Consider the following 20,255-nt stretch of genomic DNA (forward strand, 5'->3'; position numbering starts at 1 on the left):
GCCACCTACAATAAGGCGTATACAGGCAACGGCGTGATAACAGAGGCGGCAGAAAATGGTTTATTTATGCGCCGAACATCACAAGTCGTCAGTGGCGGATTTTGCAGCCGACCAATGAGGCTGCAAATTAAAACAGGAGAGGATACACCCATGCGTTCTTTACAATAATTTTTTTGTCTTGGTTCGTCTTAGGAAGGGAGATTTAGTGCTTCGCGGCGGCCCGGCCGACACTTGTTGGCACTTGTTATCAAGCCCTAGCGTACACGGCGGGCAGATTTAACATGGAAAGTGGTGCGCTCACAGCGACCTCTGTACAGTGCGACGCGCTTATAAGAAACAGCGACAGCTTCAAGCAGCCGTCGTTCATCCACGGATCGTCGACGGAGGTGGCCGCACGGAATAACTGCCAGCGTATGCAGGTGCGTATGTCCCGCTCCTCGTCTCGCTACCACTGAAAGCAACATGTTCTTCTCACCCTAAACCTTCATTCGTTGTCGGGAAAATTAACAAGACTTGCAAGGCAACATGTCAGTCGCTGGGGTATTCGAAGGCCAGCTTACGGCCAAGCAGAGGTTGAAGCGGGTAAAACGGAACTGGGAACATCGGCGGCATTCGTTAGTGAGGCAAGCCGATCCATGGAACCCCACCCATCGGTGGGCTTATCGCCAAGAGAAGGCTCTGGTCTGAGTGTTGTTGGTCTGCTAGCCTTGAGGCGGTATTTACTTTCTTGGTTTGAATTTGTCAGTTGGTTGCATAAAGGACTGCGCTGAAGCTAGCGTGGCCCTTATTCCTGATGGCTTGTCTAGACTGCGAGTTCTGTACAGCCAGATTTGGCCATGAGTAGCTACATACGTTGGGTTATTGTACTGTTTTTAAGTTTCTTTTTGTTTCTTCTAGCCAATGATGTAAATTTACACCATTATATCGTCTAATTAGTTGCCATATTGGGGAAGGCACTTCAGCGCCTTCACTATGCCAATTACGTACTTTCCTCCGACGATAGGCGTAGTGCAAGGTTGCTCCGTTGTCACGATTTGTTTTGCATTTCTAACATTCTTTTCCTGACTACCTTAGTTTAGTCTTCGTTTTTCTGGAGATCTGTAAAATGCGCATTTTTGCTTTCGTCAGTTCATTTCCATAAGCATTTTTTTTTTCTATTTCTGGATTCTCAAAACCCTGTTCGACCAATTATTTACTCTTGCGTTATTATAACGATTAAATGTGTGGCTCCCGCCACTTATTGATATTTTTGTGCAAATTCGGGGCGTTGCACGGTCCTGGCTGGGGGGGTTACTCGGCGAAGAATGCTACGCGTAGAAAGCCTACAAAAAATTTGCTGTGATCGAAGTGACATATCGTGCGGGTATTCGCGTGAATCGGATTAGCGTTCTCGATGTTGATGGATTTCGTTCGTTCAGCAGTGGGGGTACAAACTATGAAATGAGCGCGCAGTTTCCGATGTATGCTGCTCATCGGGTTACCAGGCCCCGAAGCTCTGCGCATGCGGTAACCTTCGCCCCGTTTGGTTGACTTTTTAAAGTCTGGTATTTTTTCTGGGGCTACCTAAACGCAGAAGTTTGGTCTTTTTGTCTGTCGCTTTATTCAGCCGCCCGGCCAAAACTTGAAAGAATGCCTAAACTAGTGCACGCAGTGAAGACATTTCTAACGTAACCGCGTGCAGTGCGGGGCACGATATCACGGGCGCTTTTTATGGTTGCAGGCTTTCCTTCCTCAGTAGTCGATGAATCGGCATACGGCGCAAACTACGGTTGCCCGAAGCAGAATAGCCCTGATAGTGCGGATACCTGATATCCGCGCACTGCATCTGCGCGCACTGAGTGCTGAACCAGTTAAGTGGTCGACTAGCCGGTCCGTGGAGCAGTGGGAGAGAAGGGGGAAGGTACTTTGTTTCCTGTCGGTATGAAAATGGGTTGTCATGCAAAAGACACCTCCTGATGTTCTTCTCTCGGATGGGATTTCACGTTCAGAAATTGTAAATGCACGCTTCGAGGAAGTGGCTCCCCCGAAGCGGGGTGGGGCCTGCTGAGTACTATCGGCTAGGGTGGCGCGCGTTTTCAATCGGCCAGCCGCCGCCCGCGCAGCTGTTCCTACTGAACCGTTTCGTCGCTGAATATGCTCTCTGCGCATCCCCGACGAATGAGAAGAGAAGACAAAGAAATAAAACGCGGGCTTTCGTTCTTATCGTGTTGCCCCGACGGTACCGCGGGCGTGAAATCCATTCAGAGGCGGCTAACCCAACGCAGCCCTTCGAGGCAAAAAAAAAAAAAGTTTAAAGGAGTGTCCGCACTTTAATAACAACCGTGAAGCAACAGCTGATGTGGCGAGGTAGTTTAAATTGGTTTTCGCAGTTCACGCGACAGTGCTTACAAATGGCGACCCACGTCATAAGTCAAAACCGTTCCAAACTACAGTAACTGTTTCCGTCCATCGGACATCTCGGCATTACAAGAAAAAGGTATATTTCGCCCGACACAATACTTAATAACTGACAGCAACAGCGTTAATTTAACTTCAAAAGTAGATCATCGAATGGCTTCATTAAAAATCAGGTCCAAGACGAGCGCGATAAAAGTACAGACTGACCAATGCCTCCTGTTCCAAGAACCGAAGAAAAGATCGTGTGTGAGAACCACGATCTCAAAAAATGCAATCGAATTGATGAAACTTCAATTGAAACCACTTCGGGGATACCTAGGGATAACAGCATCAGGGAGGAGGGGGGGATGATTTCGAGGCTGGCGACAGAAGACCATCGCTTTCGACATTTGCCCCGAAGGAAGCAGATCCGCGCCATTGTTTTCCCTCTTAAATGCAAATGAAACTTGCTGCGGCCGAAATACCTGTTGCGCGCTGCATTCTAAGTCTAAGGTGCACAATGAGCACACAGTATATAGTGCGCCGCTGTTGAGCTGCCATCCGATATACCTAAAGTTTGTGTACTGAAACGCCGTGGTAACGAACGCTGTGCGCTCCGTCCTCCGTGTTTCTTCATACTCGGAATGGCTCCGGTCTGTGCTTGTTGGTACATCTTCGAAGGGAATCAGCTTGAATAAAAACGAACACAAAGGACGAGGGAGATACAGCAGTGTGCAGTGTATCTCCCTCTTCACTTTTTTTCGGTTTTGATTGATTGTACGGTTTAACGCGCCGACGCAGCACAGGCGATGAGGCGCGCCGTAGTGGAGGGCTCCGGATTAATTTTGACCACCTGGGGTTCTTTAACGTGCGCCGAAATCTCGTACACACGGGCGTTTTTGCTTTTCGCCTCCATCAGAAAAGCGGCCGCCGCGGCCGGGAATCGAACCCGCGACCTCGTGCTCAGCAGCGCAACGCCTTAGCCACTGAGCCACCGCGGCGGGTGGTTTTATTCATACTCCCCCTTTGCCGTTGGGGGTGAATGGTTAGTGGGGTGCACGAGCATCGGCCGAAACGACCGCCCCTATCACGCACACCTGATCGCGATTGGCGCATGCGCGTTTTCCCCAGCTTGCTGGCTTGTCGGCTTCTGCTCAATGCGATTACTGTTATGTGGGGCACAAGGTCGCATTACCAGTCACAATTGACCTTTTCCACGGCAAGAACGGCGCTAGTAGCAGCGATTCCGAGAACCACAACTTGCGACCGCGTTTCTGATGGAGGCGAAAAACAAACAAACAAACAAAAATGCCCGTGTGGGCCAGATTTCGGCGCACTTTAAAGATCCCGAGGTGGTCAAACTTAATCCGGAGCTCTGCACTGCGGCGCGCCTCATCGCCTGCGTTGCGTCGGGGCGTTAAACCCTACAATCGACTGGGGCCTTATTCTCGACTTCATAAATTCAGCGTGAATTCGCCATTTTTTTTTCGTAAGCAAAACGTAAGCAATCGCTAACATGTGCACGTATAGCTATGACAACTCTCAGTGTAATTCGACGCTTAGCTATTAAAAATCACAACCAAGCTATCACATATTCTGCATTAGATATAAATGCACTTGGCATGTCTTATAAAAACTAGGTCGGCATCTGAGGCTGCCAAGAGAAACGCGTTTTTTGAGGTTAAAATTGGCGTCAACACCACAAAGCGATCGAGTAAAGTTGATCCAAACGCTAGAAAAAGCAGCGAAAGGCTCGTTTTAAGCTGTATAGCACCCCACAATCGGTCTTGGTGTATCTTTCTTTCAATCGCTTTTAGTAGCATAGTTGAGCTGTCTGCTTCAATGAAAGTTTTGTTGCGTTATCACCTTCCCGGCCGTCACCGCCGGCATGCTATCGTCTCCTGCTATGTTGCAAGTTTATGGCGTGATCACGGTAACAGACGTGCGTGACCATAGGTTGTATCTCGCGGCAAGGACTGGGTAACGCTACGCCCGATAGCAGCGGCGCGTATTGATGCCGCCGATTCACTCTTTCTTCGAACTCGAACTCAATCTGCGCAGCGATGAATGAAGCAGACAGTGTTGTTTGTTATTCTCCTCTTGAATTCAATCCCACCAGCTTAGAAGTGTGGACAAATGCAATGCGTTGGGTTCCTTGACCTGATGCAGAGCCTTCTAGAAGGCTCTGTAATGAAGTCTCGTACTGCCCTCTTGTGTTGCTGTTACACCATTCCAATAATTGCTTGTTATTGCTGAACGTTAAAACAAAATACGGGACGTTTTGTTAGAAAAGTTTTAAACCGGGCGTCGTGTAAAACTGCGCCTGCTGATCCAACGCCGCCCGTATAAGCACTGCCTAACGCGTCGCCCGCATTCCAATGGGAGCGGTAGGGACGCTTAGTTCGGGCACTCATCCGGTATGTGGCGCGCGCCGGCGGACGTCCCGCCTTACGTCACTGCTCCCGAGTCTCGAACACTGCACCCACTTCTACAGCGTGTGTCTGTCAGCTTGGCTCGAATAAGGCCCCTAATTTGAGGGGCCTTAGGCTTGAAGGCGTCGGAGCTCCGCCTGGGTAACGCTAAACAAACTGTCAACTATTTTTCACTGTTTCCGAGAAGCGGCGCTGGCTGGCGGACATGAAAGCACTAGGAAGGCTACGGAGCGGGAAAGGGTAGGAGAGAGCAACAAGAGAGTGGCTGTTTGGCCATTTTTCGCTCACGAATTAGGCAAGGATTATACTTTATTAAACGGGCTCATGAACTGAAACAAGCTTCCCGTTCCACCGAGGTATAACGGGTACATTAAATACATTGGAAATGGATGTTCGGATTTAAAATTTAAAAAAATGTAAACAGGTAATTAAACAAGATAATTACGCAAAAAATGACTCGCTACAGAGCACAGATAAATAACAAAAGATCTAAAAGTTATCACGTTATTTGCCGCTGACTTAGTTTCTGCGTGTGTGTGAAATTGTGGCAAAATATTTGAGGGGTTAGTATTGTTGAATATTAGCGTTAATTAGTATTGACATTTCTTCTAAAATTTTTAATGTTATTGTATGTTATTAGCTCTGGTTTCCTTCTTACGAGATAATTTCTATGGATATTAAGAAGTTGTTCTGTGTGTTTGTTTGTTATGGGGCAGTCTTGTAAATAGTGGTCGAAACTGTCTGCTGGTAGGTTACATTTGCATATGTTGTTTGTAATGGCGAACCTATGAAAATAAAACGGAAATCTACCGTGTCCTGTAATACTGTGACGTGTAATAGTTGGTGGGAAAGTGGTCCGGAATTTTGTGAATATTCTTTATCCATTGGAATGTGTAGCTTTCATTTCCGTCTTGTTGCCACTCAACATTCCAATGTTTTCTGAGGTTAATATTGAACTGTTTTTTGATAAATTGTAGTGAAATAGGCCAGTCAATTTTTTCGCCATATTTTGCTGCTTTTTTAGCCATTTCGTCCGCTCTTTCGTTACCGACATTGCCACTGTGACCTTTAATGTGGGTTCACGTTATTTTGACCTGTTTTGCTATTTTGTTTAGGATTTCTTTAATTCTAAATAAATTTGAGTTCCGATTATTTGGATTGCTAATTGCTCTTAGGGTTGATAGGCTATCAGTATACAAATGTACGTTACCTTCTTTGAAGCTAGTTTGGAGGTATTCAATTACTTTTAAAATCGCGATTCCTTCTGCCTCAAAGTTATTGCTCTACTCCGGGAGTTTGTATTGCTTGGTTTCTACTATTTTGCCGGATTTGTCTAGAATTATAAAAGCTGATCCTATGTCTGTTTCATCTTGCGAGCCATCTGTAAATACAACATCTGTCTGCGAAATTGGTTGAGTAAGATAGGTAAAAGATATCTTAATGCTGGATGAAGCTGCCATATATCTACTTTCTTACTTCTTTGGTCTCCCGTAAAAGCGCGGTTTTTCCAGGTGAACATTTTTCCGGTGAAAAGTACGTTAAATGTTTCGATTTATTTTTCGTTCGTCAGATGAATTGGTGAGACATTAGCTATGATGTTTAAAGCCGGATTGAATACTGTTTAAATGCTTTGGTAACTTTAATGAGGCTAGTTCTTTGAATACTTAGTTTTTTTTCTCATTAGTACCTGTTTCTTATACCAAATTGTAGCGGCATAAACTGTGATTCTTTCTATAGCTCTGATATAAATTTGTTGTAGGTGTTTGCTGGAAAACCCCCAGTTGTGTGCTGTAAATTTTCCTAGGCTGTTTATTATTTGGTTTACTTTTTCCTTTACATAGGTAATATGAGAGATAAAACGTAGCTTGTTGTCTATATAGACGCCTAATATTTTAATTTCTTTACATAATTAAATATTTTGTTTCCTAGTTTCATAATGGGAGGTTTTTATGTACTTGTCACCTATTACAGTGAATTTTGATTTTGTTGTGTTAAATTCTACTATTTTGAGCGCTTCGGTTGCCTTTTGTTCTCTATCTCTTGAATTGCCTCTTATTACTAAGGTTATGTCGTCGGCAAAAGCCTGAATATATACATCGCTAGGAAATTTGCTGTTTAGGAGATCTAAAATTGTTATGTTCCAGAGTAACGGACTTAAAGGTGACCCCTGCGGAGAGCCTGACTTAAGATAGTTGAATTCTTGATTTCTCCATGTTATAGATAATTTCTATTTTTAAAAAGGTTATGAGTCGAAATGATCAGGTTTTTCGGACACCGATTTTTTTTAGAAAGTTTATAATGACGAATGATTTGATACAGCTAAATGCGTTCTTTGTCTAAAGAAATGACAACACATACCGCTTTATCTAATCTTGCTTGATCAATTTTCTTTTAAAGCAAAGCTTTTTACCTCTTCCCCCCAAGGGTTCTTTCGCGACCGTTGGTGTCACCAGAAAACTCCCGAGAACAAATAAAAGAATGTACTGGCACCGCCGGGAATCAAACCTGGAACTAATAGACTAAAAAAGCGAGAGCGCGTTGTCTTACCGATTTAGCTACGAGCCCACGCGAAGACGGGGAAGACAGGTGGTGTACTCACCAAGCACATCTACGGGTTTACCCCCTGCGTTCTCGCGGAATGCCACGTGAAAGCGTCACGCGACAACTCACGCCCGTCTAGTGGCCCTGTGCGCACCTTGCTCATGTGCTAAGAGTTACAAAAATTAAAGGAAGCTCACACCAATGTATGGCATCTCACTTCTAGTCCGCCAATGTGCTAAAGCCTGTGGCCGCCAGTGTTCACGTAAAAAATCACAGCTCCTTGTCGTCCGCCCTCACGCGAAACCAAGGAATACCTTGATGGCCACGCCATCACTCCAAGCCCCAGCATCAAGATCCTGCGCCTACATCTCGAGGCTAACACCAAGAGTGACGGCTCCTTGCAGCGCCTCAAAAACAGAAATAATCAAATCATTCACATGATAAGGCGAGTTGCCACGAAGAAGCGAGGCCTAAAGGAATCCGGTACCTTTCGACTAATTGAAGCTTTTGTCCTCTCGAGAGTCACTTACGTCAACCCCCTGTCGTCTTCTCCACAAGGAAGACATAGAGATGCTTCATATAATGATTAGAAAGATGGTCCACCAGGTCATTGGTCTTCTCATGAGTGCGTCCACACAGAGGATGCTTAGCACAGGTTTTCACAACACGGTGGAAGAGCTGATAGAAGGCCATCTTTCTAACCAGAAGGTCCGACTCAAAACTGCGGTGGGTAACCGCATGCTTCCCCAGATTGGCTGGGCAGCCCAGAATGTCACTCCGCTTGACGTACTCCCAGACTCTTGGCGACTAAAACTAAAGATGCCCGCTTTGCTTAGAAATATGGGCCCCTCACGTAACGAGGGTCACCGAAAAGCACGGGCTCAAGCGCTAAACACTACCCTCGGTGGGGTTCATGCAGTTATCTACACAGACGCCTCCAAACATCGAGGGCAGCAATACGCCATCATCGTGGCTACCTCAAACATCAACCTCCTTGCGTGTACCTCACTTAGGACCCAAGAAATGACGGCAGCAGAAGAGGCAGCCATCACCTTGGGACTCACTCAACCAGGGGTTCGGAGGGTAGTCACGCGATTCCCAGCAAGCCTACTGGAATTACCAGTCTGGTTGGGTGTCCTGACCTACACTGCGTGTGCTTAAAAACCACTCCCCAAACAGTTCCATTCAGCTCATCTGGACACCCCCTCACGCTTCAATGGAGGGCAACAAATACGCCCACCCAACAAGCCTGCGCTTTTACCTCCAGTGCTATGGAGCTGCACGAGCATAGTCACCCGCTTGTCACGTTCAGGGAAATAATCCAGCATTATCGCCTTCTGAGACAGACCGTACCTTCGCATTACCCTGACCTTTCCAGAGAACAACAAACTACCCTACGGCTCATACAATCCGGGCTCCTTCCCACAGCCTACGCGTCTTCACCTAATGTATCCGAATCGCTACGACGCTGAATGTAAATTTTGCTCAGAAGTATGAATACTCCGCCCCGTAATCAGGGTGTGCGACTTTAGCCCTGAGCACCCTCCTCTCTTTCCGTCAACTACCCAACAAGAGCAATGGGAGATGCTGCTGTCCAGGCCCTCTCTACCTACCCAGCTTCAGTGGGTGGACAGAACACAGGCCGCGCGGACTGCATATGGGCCCCACAGAAGAAGGAATCGCTCCCCAGGGCTGCACTCTGGGCCGTCCAGAAATCTGAACAGAAGTATTTCTTCCTCCTACTCCTCCTTCTCTGCCGCAAATCTCGTCGGCTCCGTCCGCGGCGCAGAGACGGAGAAGTCAGATCGTCTAACGCCTGGTTGGAGCTTACTTTAATTTTATAAAAAAAGTTTCCACTCTTGTGCTACACCAGTACAACTCAACCAAACACCGTTCATGCATCATGCATTGATTTAACCTTGCCAAGAATATATCTTTGAAGTAATAAATGGTGTGGTTAAGTGCATTTCACTTCTCTCTGGTTTTACTATTTGTAGAGCGATATGAGTGAATTTAAGTGACGTCGCATGGGTAATCGTTATGGGTGCCGTTTACGGCTTTGCTTTCCAACCACATTCACGGGGTGGATTGGCGCTATTTTTTTTAACTCGCTTAAGGCGATGGTTGCCGACGTGTTATGGGTAAATCCGAATTGTTTTGTGCTATGGAGCTTTTCCTTGGTTAAGAAGTGATATATTCTGTCTTTAATTAATTTTTCAAGTATTGTTCCTAGTATAGAGCTGACTGCTATGGGTCTATATTTGTTGGCGGCGTTGGCTGATCTTTCACGGGGATTTCACGGCGCCGAAGGTCGGTGAATTTTTTTTGTCCTATCTGACTGCGGCAGAAGCCGCCATTCACGAGCAGTTACGTAACATTACGTCACATTTAAGAATGCTGAAGTTACCAGCGTGTAATGTAAACATTCCCGCCAACTGTTCTTATTCCGTCATGTCTTTTCAGCCAATCGCCGAAATGGCGTGACGTAAGCTATATAGCAAAGACAGCGGTACGTTGTCATGTCTGCTGCATTTCGTCTAGCATTTCATTGTCGGGCAAGAATTATGCACTTTCAGTAGACAAAAAGTTGCAGCGACATCTGCGCCTCAGTCCTAAAGGGACACTGAAGGGATTTGCAACCATTGCGGGGATTACTACCCCAGATTATGGTCTGGAGTATCTAGGCCATGTTTCGTCCACTCTTGCTGCTGCGTTTGCGCGACTCTATTCAGTACAAAAATTCGAAAATTCTGTCCTCCTCTCTGCATCCTCGCTGATTTTCTACGACGTTTCGTATGACGTCACAACAATCTGGCTTGCCTTGACTGCGCTACAGCACGGCTCGCCGACCCTCCAACAGATTCAGTCTGCCTAGCGTTTAGTCGGCCGGCGGGTCGTCGCAGTTCGTTCGCTCAGTTTAAGCTAAGCCACGGCACGTTTGTGCCAGGAAGCATGTACCTTCAGTTTGTTAGTTTGTGACTCCAGCTCTAAGTCCAAGTTGTTCCCCATGCGCAAGCAGCGCAAGCAGCGCGCGCCCTTCCACGCCCCATCGCGCTGCTATCACGCACCTGTTACGCCGAGACCGCGACGGAGCGAACGGGCTGACTACGACGCATGCGCGCGCCAGCTGCTGTTGAGAGAGAGAGAGAGAGAGAGAGGAGGGAAGGAGGAGAGGCGCACCTGCTGCGGACGCGGAGCTGTGGACGCCGTCCGACGCAGGAAGTGGCGAGGCTAAGAAATGCTCTGCATTTAAAACACCTAACAGCGTTCAGAGTTCGGACACTTTTCATTCTGCTCAAGACCCGCGCAAAAACGCATTGCTTTCACACTGCTCGGCCTCCCCAATGACGTTCCGGGCATGGCGCCGTCTTTCACGCACAACGCTCACCTCCAGTGGCGGAGCATCGCCCGTGCAGTAACGCGGAAAACACGCTGAGTTTATTTCACACTAGTAGGGGCACAAGTCTCCCAAAATGTTGGGTACAGTAAAAAAACGTGAAAATCTTACCTTAAACTACCTCGCAGAGGCACAACCGCGTTGTTTTTAACGACCCACTCTCAGCCATCACTGCATTTAGGCTTCGCGTCGGCTCGAAGGTCGGTGACTCGGAGACAACATTGCAGTGTGTCGCGCATTAGTCTAGGCTGGTTCCACAATGTTCGCAACGAGCTTCGATTGTCGGGAAGCACTTCACATCCGTTCGTGCGGCCGCAAGTTCACATCGACAATAAATTTTCGGGGACGCTGGAGCTCGCACGACACAAGACACCAACTGGCAGCCATTTTTATAAGGAGGCGTAGAGGAGGAAGGGGTGAAGGAGAAGGAAATGGAGGAGGCGTGGGCGTTTTTAATACTCCCATTAGGACAAACTCGGTATTCACAGCTAGATACTGCGTTTTGTGAAGAGGTACAATCGTGGTAAATGCGCCTATTAACGACGGCTTGTGGCCCCCGGTGTAAACTGGCAGTTTTTCCACCATCATACTACCACACGTGGGAGCAGGCCGCCTGTCGTGAGGAGTTTAAAAGACTTATTCCAGCCAAAAAACTCTAATTCAGGATAACTTGTGTTCTGTGTGTGCGTTGCATCGGCGTGTTAAACCCTATAATTAATCAATCCATCACTCAGTCATGTTTGCGCTGTAACGTTCATTGCTCCACGAGCGCGTTCGCAGAACGCATGCAGACTGACACTTGCGCTGGCGAGTACTAGTTGGCGTGGTGTTGACATAAGCGCCGAGTGCTTGCGGGCAAAGTCTCGAATCATTTGACCCTTGGCCTGGTGCGAATACGCCTCTTACAGGCACTAGCCAGGCAAGCTTCGAAGATGGGGAGGAAAAGCGAATCGCATTTGAGCGTCTGCGGGGATGCGGAGGGCGTTCATCCACTGCGTACGCCTGGGCTAGTGATTAAGATTTCAAGCCATGCTGGCAGGCTTATCTTGCTCATATAACAGCCGACAACATGGCAGACACGCGGTATACCGATTACTGTGATATCGATACTGCCCATCCAATAACGTCTCATACCAAGCATGTTGTTTCAGAGAACCGGAACCGAAACTGAGATAAATTATGATATTGGACATAATCCAATCACGTAGCACCTTTATTTACGTCACTGCTGTTAGTTGGTCTGGCCGCCTCAAACTGCGGATGGTAGTTTTTCTTCTTTCGGGCTGTATAAAATACATACCGCCTTATCCCCAGGATGCACGATGAAAAGTGTGTTTATTTGAGCCAGTCTACCCAGTGCAAGGAAAAAAATCGCGCCAATCCACCCCGTGAATGTGGTTGGAAAGCAAAGCTTTAAACGGCACCCATAACGATTACCCATGCGACGTCACTTGAATTCACTCACATCGCTCTACAAATAGTAAAACCAGACAGAAGTGAAATGCACTTAACCACACCATTTATTACTGCAAAGAGATATTCTTGGTAAGGTTAAATCAATGCATGATGCATGAACGGTGTTTGGTTGAGTTGTATTCGTGTAGCACATGAGTGGAAACTTTTTTCATAAATTAAGCTCCAACCCGGTGTTAGACGATCTGACTTCTCCGTCTCTGCGCCGCGGACGGAGGCGAGGAGATTTGCGGCAGAGAAGGAGGAGGAAGAAGAAATACTTCTGTTCAGATTTCTGAACGGCCCAGAGTGCAGCCCTGGGGATTGATTCCTTCTTCTGTGGGACCCATACGCAGTCCGCGCGTCCTGTGTTCTGTCCACCCGCTGAAGCTGGGTAGGTAGAGAGGGCCTGGACAGCAGCATCTCCCATTGCTCTTGTTGGGTGGTTGACAGAAAGAGAGGAGGGTGCTCAGGGCTAAAGTCGCACACCCCGATTACGGAGCGGAGTGTTCCTACTGCTGAGCAAAATTTACCTTCAGCTTCGTAGCGATTCGGATGCATTAAGTGAAGACTCGTAGGCTGTGGGAAGGAGCCCGGATTCTATGAGCCGTAGGATAGTTTGTTGTTCTCTGGAAATGTCAGGGTGTGGCGAAGGTACGGTCTGTCTCAGAAGGCGATAATGCTGGGTTATCTCCATGAACGTGACAAGCGGGTGACTGTCCTCGTGCAGCTCCATAGAACGGGAGGGGAAAGCGCAGGCTTGTTGGGTTGGCGTATTTGTTGCTCTCCATTGAAGCGTGAGGGGGGTCCAGATGAGCTGAATGGAACCGTTTGGGGAGTGGTTTTTTAGCACGCGCAGTGCAGGCCAGGAGACCTAACCTGACTGGTAATTCCAGTAGGCTTGCTGGGAATCGGTAACTACCCTCCGAACTCCAGGTTGAGTGAGATCCAAGGTGATGGCTGCCTCTTCTGCTGCCGTAATTTCTTTGGTCCTAAGCGAGGTACACGCAAGGAGGTTGGTTCTGGAGGTAGCCACGATGATGGCGTATTGCTGCCCTCGATGTTTGGAGGCGTGTGTGTAGATAACTGCATGAACCCCACCGAGGGTAGTGTTTAGCGCTTGAGCCCGTGCTTTTCGGGGACCCTCGTCATGTGAGGGGTTCATGTTTCTAAGCAAAGGGAGCATCTTTAGTTTTAGTCGCCAAGAGGCTGGGAGTACGTCAAGCGGAGTGACATTCTGGACTGCCCAGCCAATCTGGTCAAGCATGCGGTTACCCACCGCAGTTCTGAGTCGGACCTTCTGGTTAGAAAGATGGCCTTCTATCAACTCTTCAACCGTGTTGTGGAGCCCCGTGCTAAGCAGCCTCTGTGTGGATGCACTCATGAGAACACCAATGGCCTGCTCGACTGCCTTTCTAATCATTATATAAAGCATCTCTATGTCTTCCTTGTCGAGAAGAAGACAGGGGGTTGACGTAAGTGACTCTCGAGAGGAAAAAAGCATCAATTAATCGAAAGGTACCGGACTCCTTTAGGCCTCACTTCTTGGAGGTAACTCGACTGATCATGTGTATGATTTGATTAATGCTGTTTTTGAGGCGCTGCGAGGATACGTCACTCTTGGTGTTAGCCTCGAGATGTAGGCCCAGGATCTTGATGCTGGGGCTTGGAGTGATGGCCTGGCCATCACGGAGTATTTGAATGTATTCCTTGATTTGGCGTGAGGGTGGACGACAAGGAGCTGTGATTTTTTTACGTGAACACTGGAGGCCACAGGCTTTAGCACATTGGCGCCCTAGAAGTGAGATGCCATGCATTGGTGTGAGCTTCCTTAATTTTGTAACTCTTAGCACATGATCCGGTAGACAGGCGTGACAGGGCCGCTAGACAGGGCCGCTAGACGGGCGTGAGTGGTCACGTGACGCTTTCACGTGGCATTCAGCGAGAACGCAGGGGGTAAACCCGTAGGTGTGCTTGGTGAGTACACCACCTGTCTTCCCCGTCTTCGCGTGGGCTCGCAGCTAAATCGGTAAGACAACGGGCTCTCGCTTTGTTAGTCTATTAGTTCCATGTCCGATTCCCGGTGGTGCCAGTAAATTCTTTTATTTGTTCGCTGGAGTTTTCTGTTGACACCCACGGTCGCGAAAGAACCCTGTGGGGGTAGAGGTAAAAAGCGTTGCTTTAAAACTGGAGCTTGACAAATTCACTTCAGTGTCCCTTTAAGATGTACGACGCGATAGCGTTACATCGATGCCGAAGGGGCGTTTTGGAGTGGAGTTACTACGTTTACCATTTATGCTTTCCAGCCACTGGAGGTCCCTAATGAGGGCAAGACTAGCCTCGACGGTTTTAAATCACCATCGCACAAGATACAGACGCCCCCTAAACTTATGTAGCTTAATAAGATGTGGGCGTAAAACGTTGCGGCTGCTTGGTTTTTGTCAATTTCAGAAAAAAAGGCAACACTGTCAGTGGTTCAGGGCGGTTATCCTTTCATATCGTGGTCGGTTTGAACATTTCAGATTTTGCTTAGGTAGACATGGGAAGAATACCCTTGTTCTATAAGAAATAGCGGGAGCGCGTGCCGCGGAGGATCCGAAGTCCACAGCCCCGGTTGCAGCAGCTTGTTCCCTGACCTCTCCGTCTGCTCAGGCTAATTTTGAGGCCACGCTCAATCTGCTCAGGCTGGTACATGCTGCCTCCTATTACTCCAGAGAAATGGAATGTGTCATGTCAGAGTTGTTCTCCCTTGAGAGTGCCCTTGGAAATGGTGGGGTTCATGGATGATGGTGCACGATTTCCGCATTTACCACAGTTTTCAATTTCCTGCCGAGCATGTTCCCACAAATGGATTGGTGAACATATAGGTGGGTTTGTAGAGTTGGCGATTCTTCAGTCTTGGAGCCCCTTGTGGCACGCGAAGGATCGTGTTCCTAGGCATAGACAGAGACGTTCGCCGTATATCTCGGGGTGGGGAGTGTGGCAGCCGTGGGCACAAGGAGCATGGTATGCGAGCTCGCGTGCTTCTTGGTCGGCTGCCTCGATCCCTTACAGACCGGCGCGTCTGGGTGTGTATGTCATTCGATCGTCTTTCATTGCACGTCAGAAAATGTTTAACGAAACGTTTAGGTGATCTGCTTGTAATGTTTGAAATGCTGTAATGACAGTCTCTAATGGTATTTTTGCTTTTACTTCATAGTTTCTGTAGCTGGATTGCAAATAGGATGACTCCAATCTCCTGTTCTTTCGTTCCTGTGTGTGGGAGAGGATCATGTAGTTACAAAAATTGTGAGGGTAGTCCAGTGCGGCGGTTGTGGCCCGAGTGCTTTCGTCGGTTCCGGCAGCGGTGTATACTGTGTTTGTACGGTTTCGGGACTTTAATCGTAGGAGTTTGATACTGGCTGCTCGCCTGTCCTTGTTTAGTTTCGGATCCAATGATTTCGGTTGGGAAGAGCTTTTATGAGGACTCTCTTGATAGCTGACATGTCAAGCATAGCGTCCAGGGAGAAAGGGCAGGGGGTGTCTCGTGTACGGGCAGTCCGTTCCAACTTTTTTCCGCAACCGCTTCCTCTGCGCTACGAGAGTGGATTCCCCAATGTCTACAACGGTGTTTGAAAGACTCAATTTTAGGACCACTATGACGGCTGTGAAAATTGGGAGGTTGAGGGCCGCCTTATAAGCTGTCCCGATGAAGGTTAACGATTTCGTTAGATTTTCGTATTTTTGCGATTGTGAGAATGGCCCTACGCTTCTCAGTAGGACTACGCAGAGGATTCTTACGTTTGTGTTCTCTGGGACGACATTCTTAAATATTTTGAATGGTTTCTTTTATCATCGTCGCGTAGTGCCATCACATCTTTGGAAGCCGTGAAAAATTCGAAAAGTAAATTAAATTTACTGTAATTAGGCGCTATGCACTGCGTTTTATTTCTTACGAGGAGACAGTTTAGTTCGTTTCTGCTCATAATCTAGACATTCCTTGGTTTTCGAGGCGCTTCCGGTAATCTTCTGCTCCTAGTTTTGTTATGTGGCACAATGTTGGCGCCGGCATTAGTTACTATGGGAGAGCTGCTTTGGTGTAACGGCGTCTGTTGTGGGCCCGGCTGGCGACGGTCTGCGGAACATTCTACCAGCAACCTGCTAAATTCGCATATCTTTTCTTTTGTGACGGCCGTGCAGTCATTGTCTTTCTTTCCACATTTCATTTGGTGCTGCGCGTATTTAAGATTCAGGCCAGTCTTCGCTTCTGCGTGTCTCAGTCGTAGCTTCCGGATGGCAGCGATGACTTATTTAAGCGGACGATTGATCATCACGGCCGATAGCGGACGGCTAAGAGGCACGGGAAAATCGAAAAATGAGCCTAATAACGCTATTTCGTTAATATCCCGTTAACAATGCAAAACTTCAAAATTGGGGCTAGTAAACATCATGAAACATCAAAATAACGATAGCACACACAGCCGCTTTGTCAGCCGGAAGCACGTGACACAAACTGAAAGCCAATGAGGTCTTTCGGCGAATTCGCTGTTCATGGTGAATTTAGCATCGAGAATAGGGCCCTAGGGGGCTCCGTAGACCACGGTTGCTGGCGGTGTCATTGTACTAGCGCGATACATTGAAATACGAACAACGGAGCGCGTGGCTTTCAGTACATGCTGCAAATGCTGGCGACGGGTCGCGCATGCGCAAGTTACGGGAGTTCGTGTGCAACCTCGATATGAAAAGACCAACGTTCTGCGTGTGGGTGTTTTGGTCGGTCTTCCAGCCGAGTTCGGCGCCCGCCCACGCGAGCGTTATCTAACATAGTTGCTGCGCTGAGAGGAAGCGGGGCCCGCAGCTATATTCCCTTATTTTTTTTTTATTTCGTGCTGAACTCCCAATAAACAACGGGAAGACGATGGTCTTTCCATATCAAGGCTGGTCACGAACTCTTGTAACTTGTTCGCACTGGCTACGCGGCCTGTCGGCAGAATGCGCGGCAAGTGCTGAAGGCCACGCGCATTGTTGGTCGTATTTCAATGCATTACTATAGCACAACGGCACCACCAAGCAACCGCCTTCCACCGTGAGGCGAACTCGGCAACAACACGCCCACGCCCACGCACACGCACACGCCCGCGCACGCGCACGCACGCACACCATCGGACGCCGGCTTGCAGGAGCTTCGTTCGGGCAGTCAGCGATTCCTAGTTAGTTTCGCTGCACCGCGATAGCAACCTTCAAACCATGGGAACTATTTAAGACAAGAGCAAAAAACGTGTCTTCGTTTTCGTGCGTTCGTTTTACGGCCGCTAAACGCAAAACCAACTTTGCGTACTGCGAATGCGCCGTGTCTCCGAGGCAAGAGAATAGCGTACGGTAACACTTTGCTTAGGGTTGAAAACGCTACGTGAAAACATTCTATTGACGTTTACGCGAGTATGCTGTTTCCGCAGGTGTTGCCCAGCAGTGCGCAAAAGACCAGTGAGGTTCGCCTGTCGCCGATTTATCGGGGCGTGAGCGAAACGTGAAATAAAGGGAGCGACAGTGGCATGTGTGCTACACTGATAGCCAGCGCCTGCACTGTATAGCGTCCCAAAATTTTCATAATATAGCGGGAGCGACAACCGATCGGCAGCGCCTTAGCACGGTGTTCACCGGTAAAATTTGCGAGGGTACGCGCACGCGCATAGATCCATCTGTTGTGGGAGCGTCATCTGCTTCGCTGTTCTTCTCAGGGCCACACCCCCCCCCCCCCCCCCCACACACACACCCTGTTTTTCTTATCTTGCAAGGCCTTTTCGCTACCGCCAAATGTAGCTAAGAATCCTGGGGCACAAAATCATTCCGATACAGTGGCAGGGGGTGTACCACTCTCAAGGAAACAGCGTAGCAGACTACAACCATACAGCAAATATCCCTATGCTCGTTCGCGGGCGCGTACCTTCCTATTTCGCTGCTGAACACCATAAGGCGCTGACCGGCCGGTTGGTCGTCGCTCCCGCTATATTATTAAAAATTTGGGAGGCTGTACGTGGTGTCGACAGCAGGCGCCGCGCAACCAGACGACGCAGCGGTTAGTTTTGGTCATCGCTCCCATGGTCCGTAAACTTAAGCTCATGGCTGTACATTTCAACTACCTCGGCAAATTTTTCGAAGATTCACCGCGGCTCGGCGCACGCACCAATGCAGCCGTTGGCTAGCAAATATTTGGTTACGCTATTTTAAATCCTGAAATCGGAAGAAGTTCTAATGAGATCTCTCTCTTCCGGCAAATGCTCTCTGCGACGTGGTTTGAATCTGCGCATCTTTCTTGACTTGAGGTGCTGCCTTGCTTGGATGCTACAGTGATGCCTTTTCTATTCCAAGTTTGCTGCCGCCACCTGACGGATAGCGCGAGCATATTGACATCCAGGTCCAGGTCCCTTGTCTTTAGGTGATGCGCCACTAGCATAGTGCTCCCTGCGCCCTATTGAACTGCGAAGTCCGCCGCAAGGAGTGTCCGGGAGACAAAAAAATTGCCGCCTATAGATATTTTTCTTCCGCCAAGGTTGTTAATGCGGATACAAAAGTACGCGTACACTGTCTTAACAGCACTCGCATGTGTCACACTATGGGTCACGCGGAGCGTAAGGGATAAGGCGCTAGAAGATCGGACTTAAGTCGCGGTGAGCCCAGTAGTTTGATGCAAAATTGAACCACTTCCAGTATTTGCTTGGATATGGAAGAAAATTCTTTCTTGCAATCATTGGTTTTGGCGCAGCTTCGCGTTCGTTGCGCGCTTCCTTCGCACTGCTTGATTAAATTGTTCGACAGCACCTCCTGGCTAACCAGGAATCGACGGAATTAAGTGGTCGTACGGCAAAGATACGTTAAGTATTGGTTTGCAGGGCGGGAAAACAAAATGTAGATAGCACAAACAGACATATAGCCGATAGAGAAACGCCACCTTTCACGCACTGCTTGCCACGAATGGGAAAACGGAGTACTCAGGTGTGCACTTGTAATACTTGAGATGAACACCCTTCAAAGGCACCGCCATCAACAATATTTTGGCTCTGTGTGCGGGGATTCTACGCATTTGTTATAAATCTTGTAACCTCTCCATCAGCGAGCGGCGAATACAAATGGGTAGGAAGAAACCTGCCAAGTGGGTTGATGAGAGCGGATTTAAGGAGAATCCTGAAAATAGCACTTGTTTTACATTCCAGACAGCGCGCCGGTCAAGGGGAACCTTGCCATGTGCTCCCAATGGGGCAAAAATTCCAGAGGAAAATGAGCATGAATTTCTTGACGTTACGCTGGACAAAAGGTTCACGATTATTCTATGCATTATTAAACCCAAGAATAAGTGCTGTTGAATCTCCCGATGGGTACGCATCAGTAATGATCAGCATCATCATGTAGTTTGCCCGTGTTAGTAAAGTTGTCATCCCCGCTAAGGGCAGCCATGGCCCAGGTCTCGACTGCGTCGTTCTTCCGTTAATATTTTTTGGTGCCGTTAAGCCCGGGAGGATGACCGCACACGACGGAGACCACCCACGTCCCCTCCGGCTTGAGGTACCCAGAACCCCGTTCCTTTGACTGCTGTTTCCGCTGATCACCCCGCCCTCAGCCGGAGGTCGGCATGGCTGGCCCAGACCATCCAGTGACGACCGACAGTAAGTGTCGAATGGATAAGCTGCCCCGGCAGCAACGCATGCTTCGTGTCGCTACTTCGAGACTGCTCATGGCAGCGAATGAGCTTCTGGAAGACCCCTCTCCATCTTCGCATGATTTGCAAGCGGCCATTGACCTCCTTGAAAGTAAAGATGCCGCACTGTACCAGATTGAAGGGAGAATCGTAGAACTGCTTGACCGTGACAAACTGGATCAGGACTACTTCGACGCGTTGTCATGCCGAGGAGAGATATGCCGTACCCTCATGTGGCTCCGCGATGCTTTGAAGGTCGCAAAGTCGCCCGGCATGACAGCCACTACCAACGGCACATCAGGCACGCCAATTTGCCCTCGCCCATTTACTTTTGTGTTCAAAGGCGTTCTTCCGGCAACGCATCGAAGCGACCCCTCTGAGGTGC

General features: G+C 48.5%; 1 long non-coding RNA gene across 1 annotated transcript in view; it reads left to right on the forward strand.

The window, feature by feature from the left end:
- Positions 1 to 232: 232 nt before the first annotated feature.
- The window catches only part of LOC144179689 (uncharacterized), a 56,624-nt gene continuing 36,601 nt past the window's right edge, over positions 233 to 20,255 (forward strand). Inside the window, exon 1 of the long non-coding RNA XR_013324328.1 lies at positions 233 to 419. This is a non-coding gene — a long non-coding RNA (uncharacterized LOC144179689). The remainder of the gene's footprint in view (positions 420 to 20,255) is intronic.

Source organism: Haemaphysalis longicornis, unplaced genomic scaffold, assembly GCF_048455015.1.
Source record: "Haemaphysalis longicornis isolate Haplotype H1 unplaced genomic scaffold, Haemaphysalis longicornis Haplotype H1 scaffold_1, whole genome shotgun sequence".
Classification (NCBI taxonomy): domain Eukaryota; kingdom Metazoa; phylum Arthropoda; class Arachnida; order Ixodida; family Ixodidae; genus Haemaphysalis; species Haemaphysalis longicornis.